The sequence below is a fragment of the Rhinoderma darwinii genome, chromosome 3 (assembly GCF_050947455.1).
Source record: "Rhinoderma darwinii isolate aRhiDar2 chromosome 3, aRhiDar2.hap1, whole genome shotgun sequence".
NCBI lineage: Eukaryota > Metazoa > Chordata > Amphibia > Anura > Rhinodermatidae > Rhinoderma > Rhinoderma darwinii.
This window is the reverse complement of record NC_134689.1, coordinates 415287653-415299898: the sequence shown is the minus strand read 5'-3', so window position 1 is coordinate 415299898 and position 12246 is coordinate 415287653. Positions and strand designations below refer to the sequence as shown.

The following is a 12246-nucleotide window of genomic DNA, read 5'->3' as shown; positions in this document are numbered from 1 at the left end:
TTGTCTACAAACATCTGGTGGTTGCCTCGTTAGCGCAGTAGAAAGCGTGTCAGTCTCATAATCTGAAGGTCGTGAGTTCGATCCTCACACGAGGCACTGTTCAGTGAGTTTTTGTCTTCCTCCATTCATGCAGGAAATCGGGTTTTTCTGCCGAAACGTTTTTAATATATGAGGAAAGTGTTGTTGATTTCCTTGTCATTTTTGAGTGAGTAGAAGAGATGGGAATGATTTGAGCTTTAAATCCAAAATAGGGTCTTGCCTAAAAAGAAACAATATTAAAGCAAAGTCCCAATCAGATTGGGTGAAATAGTCTGATGGTTTCTTATTTATTGGTGAAACTAGTTCATTAAAAAAAGGAAAATTAGCCAAACTGACAGGATAAAGGGGTTGTTGACTTGGAGTGAGAAGGGAACAATAGGAATTATTTGAGTTTTCAAGCTCAAATAGGATCTGGTGAAAAGAGGAGGAATGGGTAAACAAAGATAAGTTAGAATTTATGGCCACAAAGAGCACTTTTATCCTATAACGCTCAACCTTTGAAACTGCAAGACTAGTAAAAGGTTTTTTCCCATACCGGGAGTCGAACCCGGGCCACCTGGGTGAAAACCAGGAATCCTAACCGCTAGACCATATGGGAGCAGTTATTAAGTATAATGAGTCATGGACTAAGAAAAAGTGGGAATAAAGAAAATGTATATATATTTTTTCATTTTGCCGCTTTGAGCTTGTCTACAAACATCTGGTGGTTGCCTCGTTAGCGCAGTAGGAAGCGTGTCAGTCTCATAATCTGAAGGTCGTGAGTTCGATCCTCACACGAGGCACTGTTCAGTGAGTTTTTGTCTTCCTCCATTCATGCAGGAAATCGGGTTTTTCTGCCGAAACGTTTTTAATATATGAGGAAAGTGTTGTTGATTTCCTTGTCATTTTTGAGTGAGTAGAAGAGATGGGAATGATTTGAGCTTTAAATCCAAAATAGGATCTTGCCTAAAAAGAAACAATATTAAAGCAAAGTCCCAATCAGATTGGGTGAAATAGTCTGATGGTTTCTTATTTATTGGTGAAACTAGTTCATTAAAAAAAGGAAAATTAGCCAAACTGACAGGATAAAGGGGTTGTTGACTTGGAGTGAGAAGGGAACAATAGGAATTATTTGAGTTTTCAAGCTCAAATAGGATCTGGTGAAAAGAGGAGGAATGGGTAAACAAAGATAAGTAGGAAGCGTGTCAGTCTCATAATCTGAAGGTCGTGAGTTCGATCCTCACACGAGGCACTGTTCAGTGAGTTTTTGTCTTCCTCCATTCATGCAGGAAATCGGGTTTTTCTGCCGAAACGTTTTTAATATATGAGGAAAGTGTTGTTGATTTCCTTGTCATTTTTAAGTGAGTAGAAGAGATGGGAATGATTTGAGCTTTAAATCCAAAATAGGGTCTTGCCTAAAAAGAAACAATATTAAAGCAAAGTCCCAATCAGATTGGGTGAAATAGTCTGATGGTTTCTTATTTATTGGTGAAACTAGTTCATTAACCCCTTCCCGCTCCTTGACGTACTATTACGTCATGGCAGCTCTATCGTTCGCGCTCCATGCCGTAATAGTACGTCTTGCAGTTAGAACAGCGGTGCGCGCGCCCGGCGCGTTCCTGAGCTGTGATAGCTGCTGTTTCTGACAGCATGCTATCACAGCATAATGGGCCGGGACCATTTACTATGGTCCCGCCTCGCCGATCGCCGCTATTGGCTAGTCAGTGAGTAACTAGCCAATAGCAGCGATCATTCTCGTCACTTCCTCTCTCTGACCTCACATCCTGCTGCAACCGCCCTGAACGCCCTGTTGGAGTTAGCGAGGCGTTGAGATCGGTTGTGAGCAGAGAGTCAGAGAGAAAAGAAGTGAAAAAAAGTGAAAAAAAGTTTCTAAAACAACGTTTTTTTTGCTTCCCACCACCCCATCCACTACCCACTCCTGTTCCCTTCCTCTTTGAGTTCTACCCACGTTTTTTGGTCAGTGATCTCCTATCACTGACCACTTTTCAGTCTTCAGGACCACATTTCTTGGTCCCTGGGGATTTTTTTTTCATTTTTTTCTATATAAAACATAAAACAAAAAAAAAAATATAAAAAGAAAAAAAAGAAACAAAAAAAAATAGTTAGTTTAGCCAATTTTGAAAATTTAACTGGTTAGTTTAGTATTAGCCCCTTCCCGCTCCTTGACGTACTATTACGTCATGGCAGCTCTATCGTTCGCGCTCCATGCCGTAATAGTACGTCTTGCAGTTAGAACAGCGGTGCGCGCGCCCGGCGCGTTCATGCGCTGTGATAGCTGCTGTTTCTGACAGCAGGCTATCACGGCATAATGGGACGGGACCATTTACTATGGTCCCGCCTCGCCGATCGCCGCTATTGGCTAGTCAGTGAGTAACTAGCCAATAGCAGCGATCGGTCTCATTCAGCACAGCAGTGCTCGAGCCCGGCGTTCCTGAGCTGTGATAGCTGCTGTTTCTGACAGCATGCTATCACAGCATAATGGGCCGGGACCATTTACTATGGTCCCGCCTCGCCGATCGCCGCTATTGGCTAGTCAGTGAGTAACTAGCCAATAGCAGCGATCGGTCTCATTCAGCACAGCAGTGCTCGAGCCCGGCGTTCCTGAGCTGTGATAGCTGCTGTTTCTGACAGCATGCTATCACAGCATAATGGGCCGGGACCATTTACTATGGTCCCGCCTCGCCGATCGCCGCTATTGGCTAGTCAGTGAGTAACTAGCCAATAGCAGCGATCATTCTCGTCACTTCCTCTCTCTGACCTCACATCCTGCTGCAACCGCCCTGAACGCCCTGTTGGAGTTAGCGAGGCGTTGAGATCGGTTGTGAGCAGAGAGTCAGAGAGAAAAGAAGTGAAAAAAAGTGAAAAAAAGTTTCTAAAACAACGTTTTTTTTGCTTCCCACCACCCCATCCACTACCCACTCCTGTTCCCTTCCTCTTTGAGTTCTACCCACGTTTTTTGGTCAGTGATCTCCTATCACTGACCACTTTTCAGTCTTCAGGACCACATTTCTTGGTCCCTGGGGATTTTTTTTTCATTTTTTTCTATATAAAACATAAAACAAAAAAAAAAATATAAAAAGAAAAAAAAGAAACAAAAAAAAATAGTTAGTTTAGCCAATTTTGAAAATTTAACTGGTTAGTTTAGTATTAGGGTTAGTTAGTGTCAGGGAACCGTCAAAAAGCGTAGTTAGGTATAGTGTCAGGGAATTTAGCGTCAGGAATCGGTCACCGTAGATAGGCTTAGCGTTAGGGATCCATCACCGTAGTTAGGTTTAGCGTCAGGGAAGCTCGGAATAATTAGATAGGTTTAGTGTCAGGCACCCGTCACCGTAGTTAGGTTTAGTGTCAGGGAAGCTTGAAATAATCTAGATAGGTTTAGTGTCAGGGAATCGTCGCCGTAGTTAGGTTTAGCGTTAGGGAAGTCCACATAAAATTTAGTTAGGTTTAGTGTTAGGAACCCTCGCCCTAGTTAGCTTTAGTGTCAGGGAAGTCCACTTGCTCTCTAAAAACAAAACACACATTTGTGCTAGTTGTGCTATCCTATTGCTCCCAGTTAGGGATTTATTTTTTTGCAGTATATAAATTTTGTCTTCGCACAACAAGCATGTCCCAACGGACATTTACTGCTGAAGAGGCGTATGCATTTCTGGCCTCCGACACAGACTCGTCGGATGGCGATACAGTATTTTATTTGTCTACCTCCTCATCCAGCGATGAAGAGGAGGGACCCCCTAGGAGACGCCCCAGGACCACCACCATAGTAGAAATCCCTGAGAGAAGTGACCCCACAACAAGTGATACCCCTGAGCGAAGTGACCCCATTTGGACACCCACACCAGACCATTATGAACCCCAAATCCCTGAGTACACGGGCAGCCCAGGCATCAAATTTAACACGGCAGGGTTCAGTGAGATGGACTTTTTCAAGTTCTTCTTCACTGATAACTTTATAGAGCTAATGGTCACCCAGACTAATTTATATGCCCAACAGTATATCACCAAGAACCCCAACTCATTTTATGCCCAATCCCAGAGGTGGACTCCTGTAAACGCAGCAGAGTTGGGCAAGTTCTGGGGACTGCTCTTGAACATGGGGCTTCTAAAAAAGCCATCCATTAGGACCTACTGGAGCACGGACATCCTATACCACACCCCGATGTACCGTATGGCCATGTCCAGGATGCGTTATGAGGCAATACTTCGCTTCCTACATTATGCCGATAATGAGCAGTGCCCACCCCGAGATGACCCCAGTTTTGACCGTTTATATAAACTGAGACCCCTATTAGACCATTTCAGTGCCCGGTTTGCCCAAGCATACACCCCCGAGAAGTGTATTTCCATTGATGAGTCCCTGGTACATTTTAAAGGGAGGCTTCAATTCCGCCAATACCTGCCAAGTAAGAGGGCAAGGTATGGCGTGAAGTTGTATAAGCTGTGCGAGAGTGCATCAGGGTATACATATAAATTCAGGATATATGAAGGGAAGGACAGCAGTATTCAGCCCCCAGAATGCCCCCCCTTACTGGGAATTAACGCAAAAATTGTGTGGGATTTGGTGCACCCACTGCTGGACCAGGGTTACCACCTCTACCTGGATAATTTTTATACCAGCGTCCCGCTCTTCAAGTGCCTCGCTTCCAGAAGGACTGCGGCATGCGGCACTGCTAGAAAAAATCTTAGAGGCCTCCCTAAAACACTGCTTGGGCAAACACTCAGAAGGGGTGAGAGCAGGGCACATTCTAGTAGCAACATATTGTGTGTCAAGTACAAGGACAAGAGAGATGTCCTTGTATTGACAACAATACATGGCCACACCAGTACCCATGTACCTGTACGAGGTACCAGTACAGAGACCCCCAAACCAGATTGCATCCTGGACTACAATAGGTACATGGGAGGGGTGGACTTGTCAGATCAAGTCCTGAAGCCCTACAGCGCTACGCGGAAATCGAGGGTGTGGTATAAGAAGCTGGCCGTGCACATCATACAGATGGCATTGTACAATGCGTACGTGCTACGTCGATGTGCAGGCCAGAGGGGAACTTTCCTGGAATTTCAAGAGGTGGTTATAAAGAACCTAATTTTTGGCGACCAGGAAGGAGGGGCACCCAGTACTTCTGGAAGCGAGGCCACACGCATCGTACCAGGGCAACACTTTCCAGGAGAAGTTCCCCAAACTGGCAAGAAGGGAAAAAGTCAAAAGAGGTGCAAAGTGTGCTATAAGAGGGGGATAAGGAAGGACACAACATACCAATGCGACACGTGTCCCGAAAAACCAGGGCTCTGTATGAAAGATTGTTTTAAAATTTACCATACATCCCTTGATTTTTAATTTACCCTGATGCACTCCGCACAGCTTATCCCCCTCATCTTTCCCTTTTGAGCCCTGCCATGTGCCCAAGCAGCAAATAACAGCCACATGTAGGGTATTGCCGTACCCGGGAGAACCCACATTACAATTTATGGGGTGTATGTCTCCGGTGGCACATGCTGGGCACAATATATCGGACACTGAAATGGCATATATGTATAGGAAATTGCAAATCTCACTTTGCACCATCTACTGCGCATTACCTTTTACACAATAACTGTTGGGTCAAAATGCTCACTACACTCTAGATGAATGTCTTAAGGGGTGTAGTTTTTAAAATGGGGTCACTTCTCGGGGGTTTCAACTGTACTGGTACCTCAGGGGTTCTGCCTACATGACTTAGCACCAGAAAAGCTCCAGTAGGCTAAATGGTGGTCCTTCCCTTCTGAGCCCTGTCGTGTGCCCAGGCAGCTAATAACAGCCACATGTAGGGTATTGCCGTACCCGGGAGAACCCACATTACAATTTATGGGGTGTATGTCTCCAGTGGCACATGCTGGGCACAATATATCAGACACTGAAATGGCATATATGCATAGGAAATTGCAAATCTCACTTTGCACCATCTGCTGCGCATTACCTTTTACACAATAACTGTGGGGTCAAAATGCTCACTACACCACTAGATGAATGTCTTAAGGGGTGTAGTTTTTAAAATGGGGTCACTTCTCGGGGGTTTCAACTGTACTGGTACCTCAGGGGTTCTGCCTACATGACTTAGCACCAGAAAAGCTCCAGTAGGCTAAATGGTGGTCCTTCCCTTCTGAGCCCTGTCGTGTGCCCAGGCAGCTAATAACAGCCACATGTAGGGTATTGCCGTACCCGGGAGAACCCACATTACAATTTATGGGGTGTATGTCTCCAGTGGCACATGCTGGGCACAATATATCAGACACTGAAATGGCATATATGCATAGGAAATTGCAAATCTCACTTTGCACCATCTGCTGCGCATTACCTTTTACACAATAACTGTGGGGTCAAAATGCTCACTACACCACTAGATGAATGTCTTAAGGGGTGTAGTTTTTAAAATGGGGTCACTTCTCGGGGGTTTCAACTGTACTGGTACCTCAGGGGTTCTGCCTACATGACTTAGCACCAGAAAAGCTCCAGTAGGCTAAATGGTGGTCCTTCCCTTCTGAGCCCTGTCGTGTGCCCAGGCAGCTAATAACAGCCACATGTAGGGTATTGCCGTACCCGGGAGAACCCACATTACAATTTATGGGGTGTATGTCTCCAGTGGCACATGCTGGGCACAATATATCAGACACTGAAATGGCATATATGCATAGGAAATTGCAAATCTCACTTTGCACCATCTGCTGCGCATTACCTTTTACACAATAACTGTGGGGTCAAAATGCTCACTACACCACTAGATGAATGTCTTAAGGGGTGTAGTTTTTAAAATGGGGTCACTTCTCGGGGGTTTCAACTGTACTGGTACCTCAGGGGTTCTGCCTACATGACTTAGCACCAGAAAAGCTCCAGTAGGCTAAATGGTGGTCCTTCCCTTCTGAGCCCTGTCGTGTGCCCAGGCAGCTAATAACAGCCACATGTAGGGTATTGCCGTACCCGGGAGAACCCACATTACAATTTATGGGGTGTATGTCTCCAGTGGCACATGCTGGGCACAATATATCAGACACTGAAATGGCATATATGCATAGGAAATTGCAAATCTCACTTTGCACCATCTGCTGCGCATTACCTTTTACACAATAACTGTGGGGTCAAAATGCTCACTACACCACTAGATGAATGTCTTAAGGGGTGTAGTTTTTAAAATGGGGTCACTTCTCGGGGGTTTCAACTGTACTGGTACCTCAGGGGTTCTGCCTACATGACTTAGCACCAGAAAAGCTCCAGTAGGCTAAATGGTGGTCCTTCCCTTCTGAGCCCTGTCGTGTGCCCAGGCAGCTAATAACAGCCACATGTAGGGTATTGCCGTACCCGGGAGAACCCACATTACAATTTATGGGGTGTATGTCTCCAGTGGCACATGCTGGGCACAATATATCAGACACTGAAATGGCATATATGCATAGGAAATTGCAAATCTCACTTTGCACCATCTGCTGCGCATTACCTTTTACACAATAACTGTGGGGTCAAAATGCTCACTACACCACTAGATGAATGTCTTAAGGGGTGTAGTTTTTAAAATGGGGTCACTTCTCGGGGGTTTTAACTGTACTGGTACCTCAGGGGCTTCTGCATACATGACTTAGCACAAGAAAAGCTCCAGTAGGCCAAATGGTGGTCCTTTCCTTCTGAGTCCTGCCATGGGCCCAAACATCAGTTTATCACCACAAATGGGGTATTGCCGCACTCAGGACAAATTGGGCAACAAAATGGGGTGTTTTATTCCTTGTGAAAATAAGAAATTTTGAACAAAAATTACATCTTAATGGAAAAAAATATCATTTTTTTAATTCACAGCCCAATTCAAATAGGTGCTGTGAAAAAACGGTGTGGTCAAAATGATAACAACAACCATAAATGAATTCCTTGAGGGGTCTAGTTTCCAAAATGGGGTCACTTCTGGTGGGTTTCCATTGCTTTCATACCTCAACACCTCTTCAAACCTGGCATGCTGCCTAAAATATATTCTAATAAAAAAGAGGCCTCAAAATGCACTAGGTGCTCCTTTGTTTCTGAGGCTTGTGTTTTATTCCACGAGCGCACTAGAGCCACATGTGGGACATTTCTAAAAACTGCAGAATCTGGACAATACATATTTAGTAGTAATTCTCTGGTAAAATCTTCTGTGTTACAGAAAAAAATGGAATAATATTGAAATTCAGCAAGAAAAATGAAATTTGCAAATTTCACCTCCACATTGCTTTAATTCCTGTGAAATGCCTGAAGGGTTAAAAAACTTTCTAAATGCTGTTTTGAATACTTTGAGGGGTCTAGTTTTTAAAATGGGGTGTTTTATGGGGGTTTCTAATACATAGGCCCCTCAAAGCCACTTCAGAACTCAAGAGGTACCTTAAAAAAAAGGCTTTTGAAATTTTCTTAAAAATATGAGAAATTGCTGTTTATGTTCTAAGCCTTGTAACGTCCAAGAAAAATAAAAGAATGTTAAAAAAACGATGCCAATCTAAAGTAGACATATGGGAAATGTGAACTAGTAACTATTTTGGGTGGTATAACCGTCTGTTTTACAAGCAGATGCATTTAAATTCTGAAAAATGCAATTTTTTCAAAATTTTCTCTAAATTTTGCAATTTTTCACCAATAAACACTGAATATATCGACCAAATTTTACCACGAACATGAAGCCCAAAGTGTCACGAGAAAACAATCTCAGAATCGCTTGGATAGGTTTAAGCATTCCGACGTTATTACCACATAAAGTGAAATATGTCAGATTTGAAAAATGGGCTCTGAGCCTTAAGGCCCAAACTAGGCTGCGTCCTTAAGGGGTTAAAAAAAGGAAAATTAGCCAAACTGACAGGATAAAGGGGTTGTTGACTTGGAGTGAGAAGGGAACAATAGGAATTATTTGAGTTTTCAAGCTCAAATAGGATCTGGTGAAAAGAGGAGGAATGGGTAAACAAAGATAAGTTAGAATTTATGGCCACAAAGAGCACTTTTATCCTATAACGCTCAACCTTTGAAAGTGCAAGACTAGTAAAAGGTTTTTTCCCATACCGGGAGTCGAACCCGGGCCACCTGGGTGAAAACCAGGAATCCTAACCGCTAGACCATATGGGAGCAGTTATTAAGTATAATGAGTCATGGACTAAGAAATGTGGGAATAAAGAAAATGTATATATATTTTTTCATTTTGCCGCTTTGAGCTTGTCTACAAACATCTGGTGGTTGCCTCGTTAGCGCAGTAGGAAGCGTGTCAGTCTCATAATCTGAAGGTCGTGAGTTCGATCCTCACACGAGGCACTGTTCAGTGAGTTTTTGTCTTCCTCCATTCATGCAGGAAATCGGGTTTTTCTGCCGAAACGTTTTTAATATATGAGGAAAGTGTTGTTGATTTCCTTGTCATTTTTGAGTGAGTAGAAGAGATGGGAATGATTTGAGCTTTAAATCCAAAATAGGATCTTGCCTAAAAAGAAACAATATTAAAGCAAAGTCCCAATCAGATTGGGTGAAATAGTCTGATGGTTTCTTATTTATTGGTGAAACTAGTTCATTAAAAAAAGGAAAATTAGCCAAACTGACAGGATAAAGGGGTTGTTGACTTGGAGTGAGAAGGGAACAATAGGAATTATTTGAGTTTTCAAGCTCAAATAGGATCTGGTGAAAAGAGGAGGAATGGGTAAACAAAGATAAGTTAGAATTTATGGCCACAAAGAGCACTTTTATCCTATAACGCTCAACCTTTGAAAGTGCAAGACTAGTAAAAGGTTCTTTCACATACCGGGAGTCGAACCCTGGCAACCTGGGTGAAAACCAGGAATCCTAACCGCTAGACCATATGGGAGCAGTTATTTAGTGTAATGAGTCATGGACTAAGAAAAAGTGGGAATAAAGAAAATGTATATATATTTTTTCATTTTGCCGCTTTGAGCTTGTCTACAAACATCTGGTGGTTGCCTCGTTAGCGCAGTAGGAAGCGTGTCAGTCTCATAATCTGAAGGTCGTGAGTTCGGTCCTCACTGTTCAGTGAGTTTTTGTCTTCCTCCATTCATGCAGGAAATCGGGTTTTTCTTCCGAAACGTTTTTAATATATGAGGAAAGTGTTGTTGATTTCCTTGTCATTTTTGAGTGAGTAGAAGAGATGGGAATGATTTGAGCTTTAAATCCAAAATAGGATCTTGCCTAAAAAGAAACAATATTAAAGCAAAGTCCCAATCAGATTGGGTGAAATAGTCTGATGGTTTCTTATTTATTGGCGAAACTAGTTCAATAAAAAAAGGAAAATTAGCCAAACTGACAGGATAAAGGGGTTGTTGACTTGGAGTGAGAAGGGAACAATAGGAATTATTTGAGTTTTCAAGCTCAAATAGGATCTGGTGAAAAGAGGAGGAATGGGTAAACAAAGATAAGTTAGAATTTATGGCCACAAAGAGCACTTTTATCCTATAACGCTCAACCTTTGAAAGTGCAAGACTAGTAAAAGGTTCTTTCACATACCGGGAGTCGAACCCGGGCAACCTGGGTGAAAACCAGGAATCCTAACCGCTAGACCATATGGGAGCAGTTATTTAGTGTAATGAGTCATGGACTAAGAAAAAGTGGGAATAAAGAAAATGTATATATATTTTTTCATTTTGCCGCTTTGAGCTTGTCTACAAACATCTGGTGGTTGCCTCGTTAGCGCAGTAGAAAGCGTGTCAGTCTCATAATCTGAAGGTCGTGAGTTCGATCCTCACACGAGGCACTGTTCAGTGAGTTTTTGTCTTCCTCCATTCATGCAGGAAATCGGGTTTTTCTGCCGAAACGTTTTTAATATATGAGGAAAGTGTTGTTGATTTCCTTGTCATTTTTGAGTGAGTAGAAGAGATGGGAATGATTTGAGCTTTAAATCCAAAATAGGGTCTTGCCTAAAAAGAAACAATATTAAAGCAAAGTCCCAATCAGATTGGGTGAAATAGTCTGATGGTTTCTTATTTATTGGTGAAACTAGTTCATTAAAAAAAGGAAAATTAGCCAAACTGACAGGATAAAGGGGTTGTTGACTTGGAGTGAGAAGGGAACAATAGGAATTATTTGAGTTTTCAAGCTCAAATAGGATCTGGTGAAAAGAGGAGGAATGGGTAAACAAAGATAAGTTAGAATTTATGGCCACAAAGAGCACTTTTATCCTATAACGCTCAACCTTTGAAACTGCAAGACTAGTAAAAGGTTTTTTCCCATACCGGGAGTCGAACCCGGGCCACCTGGGTGAAAACCAGGAATCCTAACCGCTAGACCATATGGGAGCAGTTATTAAGTATAATGAGTCATGGACTAAGAAAAAGTGGGAATAAAGAAAATGTATATATATTTTTTCATTTTGCCGCTTTGAGCTTGTCTACAAACATCTGGTGGTTGCCTCGTTAGCGCAGTAGGAAGCGTGTCAGTCTCATAATCTGAAGGTCGTGAGTTCGATCCTCACACGAGGCACTGTTCAGTGAGTTTTTGTCTTCCTCCATTCATGCAGGAAATCGGGTTTTTCTGCCGAAACGTTTTTAATATATGAGGAAAGTGTTGTTGATTTCCTTGTCATTTTTGAGTGAGTAGAAGAGATGGGAATGATTTGAGCTTTAAATCCAAAATAGGATCTTGCCTAAAAAGAAACAATATTAAAGCAAAGTCCCAATCAGATTGGGTGAAATAGTCTGATGGTTTCTTATTTATTGGTGAAACTAGTTCATTAAAAAAAGGAAAATTAGCCAAACTGACAGGATAAAGGGGTTGTTGACTTGGAGTGAGAAGGGAACAATAGGAATTATTTGAGTTTTCAAGCTCAAATAGGATCTGGTGAAAAGAGGAGGAATGGGTAAACAAAGATAAGTTAGAATTTATGGCCACAAAGAGCACTTTTATCCTATAACGCTCAACCTTTGAAAGTGCAAGACTAGTAAAAGGTTCTTTCACATACCGGGAGTCGAACTCTGGCAACCTGGGTGAAAACCAGGAATCCTAACCGCTAGACCATATGGGAGCAGTTATTTAGTGTAATGAGTCATGGACTAAGAAAAAGTGGGAATAAAGAAAATGTATATATATTTTTTCATTTTGCCGCTTTGAGCTTGTCTACAAACATCTGGTGGTTGCCTCGTTAGCGCAGTAGGAAGCGTGTCAGTCTCATAATCTGAAGGTCGTGAGTTCGGTCCTCACACGAGGCACTGTTCAGTGAGTTTTTGTCTTCCTCCATTCAT

The 12246-nt window shown here is 42.5% G+C and overlaps 6 non-coding genes across 6 annotated transcripts; 3 read left to right on the top strand and 3 right to left on the bottom strand.

Annotated features, from left to right (window-relative positions):
- Positions 1 to 565: 565 nt before the first annotated feature.
- Positions 566 to 637, bottom strand: TRNAE-UUC (transfer RNA glutamic acid (anticodon UUC)). Its single transcript has one exon. It is a non-coding gene; the product is annotated as a tRNA-Glu (tRNA).
- Positions 638 to 748: 111 nt separating this feature from the next.
- On the top strand, positions 749 to 821 carry TRNAM-CAU (transfer RNA methionine (anticodon CAU)). The gene has a single exon. It is a non-coding gene; the product is annotated as a tRNA-Met (tRNA).
- An 8246-nt stretch (positions 822 to 9067) lies between these two features.
- TRNAE-UUC (transfer RNA glutamic acid (anticodon UUC)) lies at positions 9068 to 9139 on the bottom strand. Its single transcript has one exon. It is a non-coding gene; the product is annotated as a tRNA-Glu (tRNA).
- Positions 9140 to 9249: 110 nt separating this feature from the next.
- Positions 9250 to 9322, top strand: TRNAM-CAU (transfer RNA methionine (anticodon CAU)). The gene has a single exon. It is a non-coding gene; the product is annotated as a tRNA-Met (tRNA).
- Positions 9323 to 11232: 1910 nt separating this feature from the next.
- Positions 11233 to 11304, bottom strand: TRNAE-UUC (transfer RNA glutamic acid (anticodon UUC)). Its single transcript has one exon. It is a non-coding gene; the product is annotated as a tRNA-Glu (tRNA).
- A 111-nt stretch (positions 11305 to 11415) lies between these two features.
- On the top strand, positions 11416 to 11488 carry TRNAM-CAU (transfer RNA methionine (anticodon CAU)). Its single transcript has one exon. It is a non-coding gene; the product is annotated as a tRNA-Met (tRNA).
- The last annotated feature ends 758 nt before the right edge of the window (positions 11489 to 12246 follow it).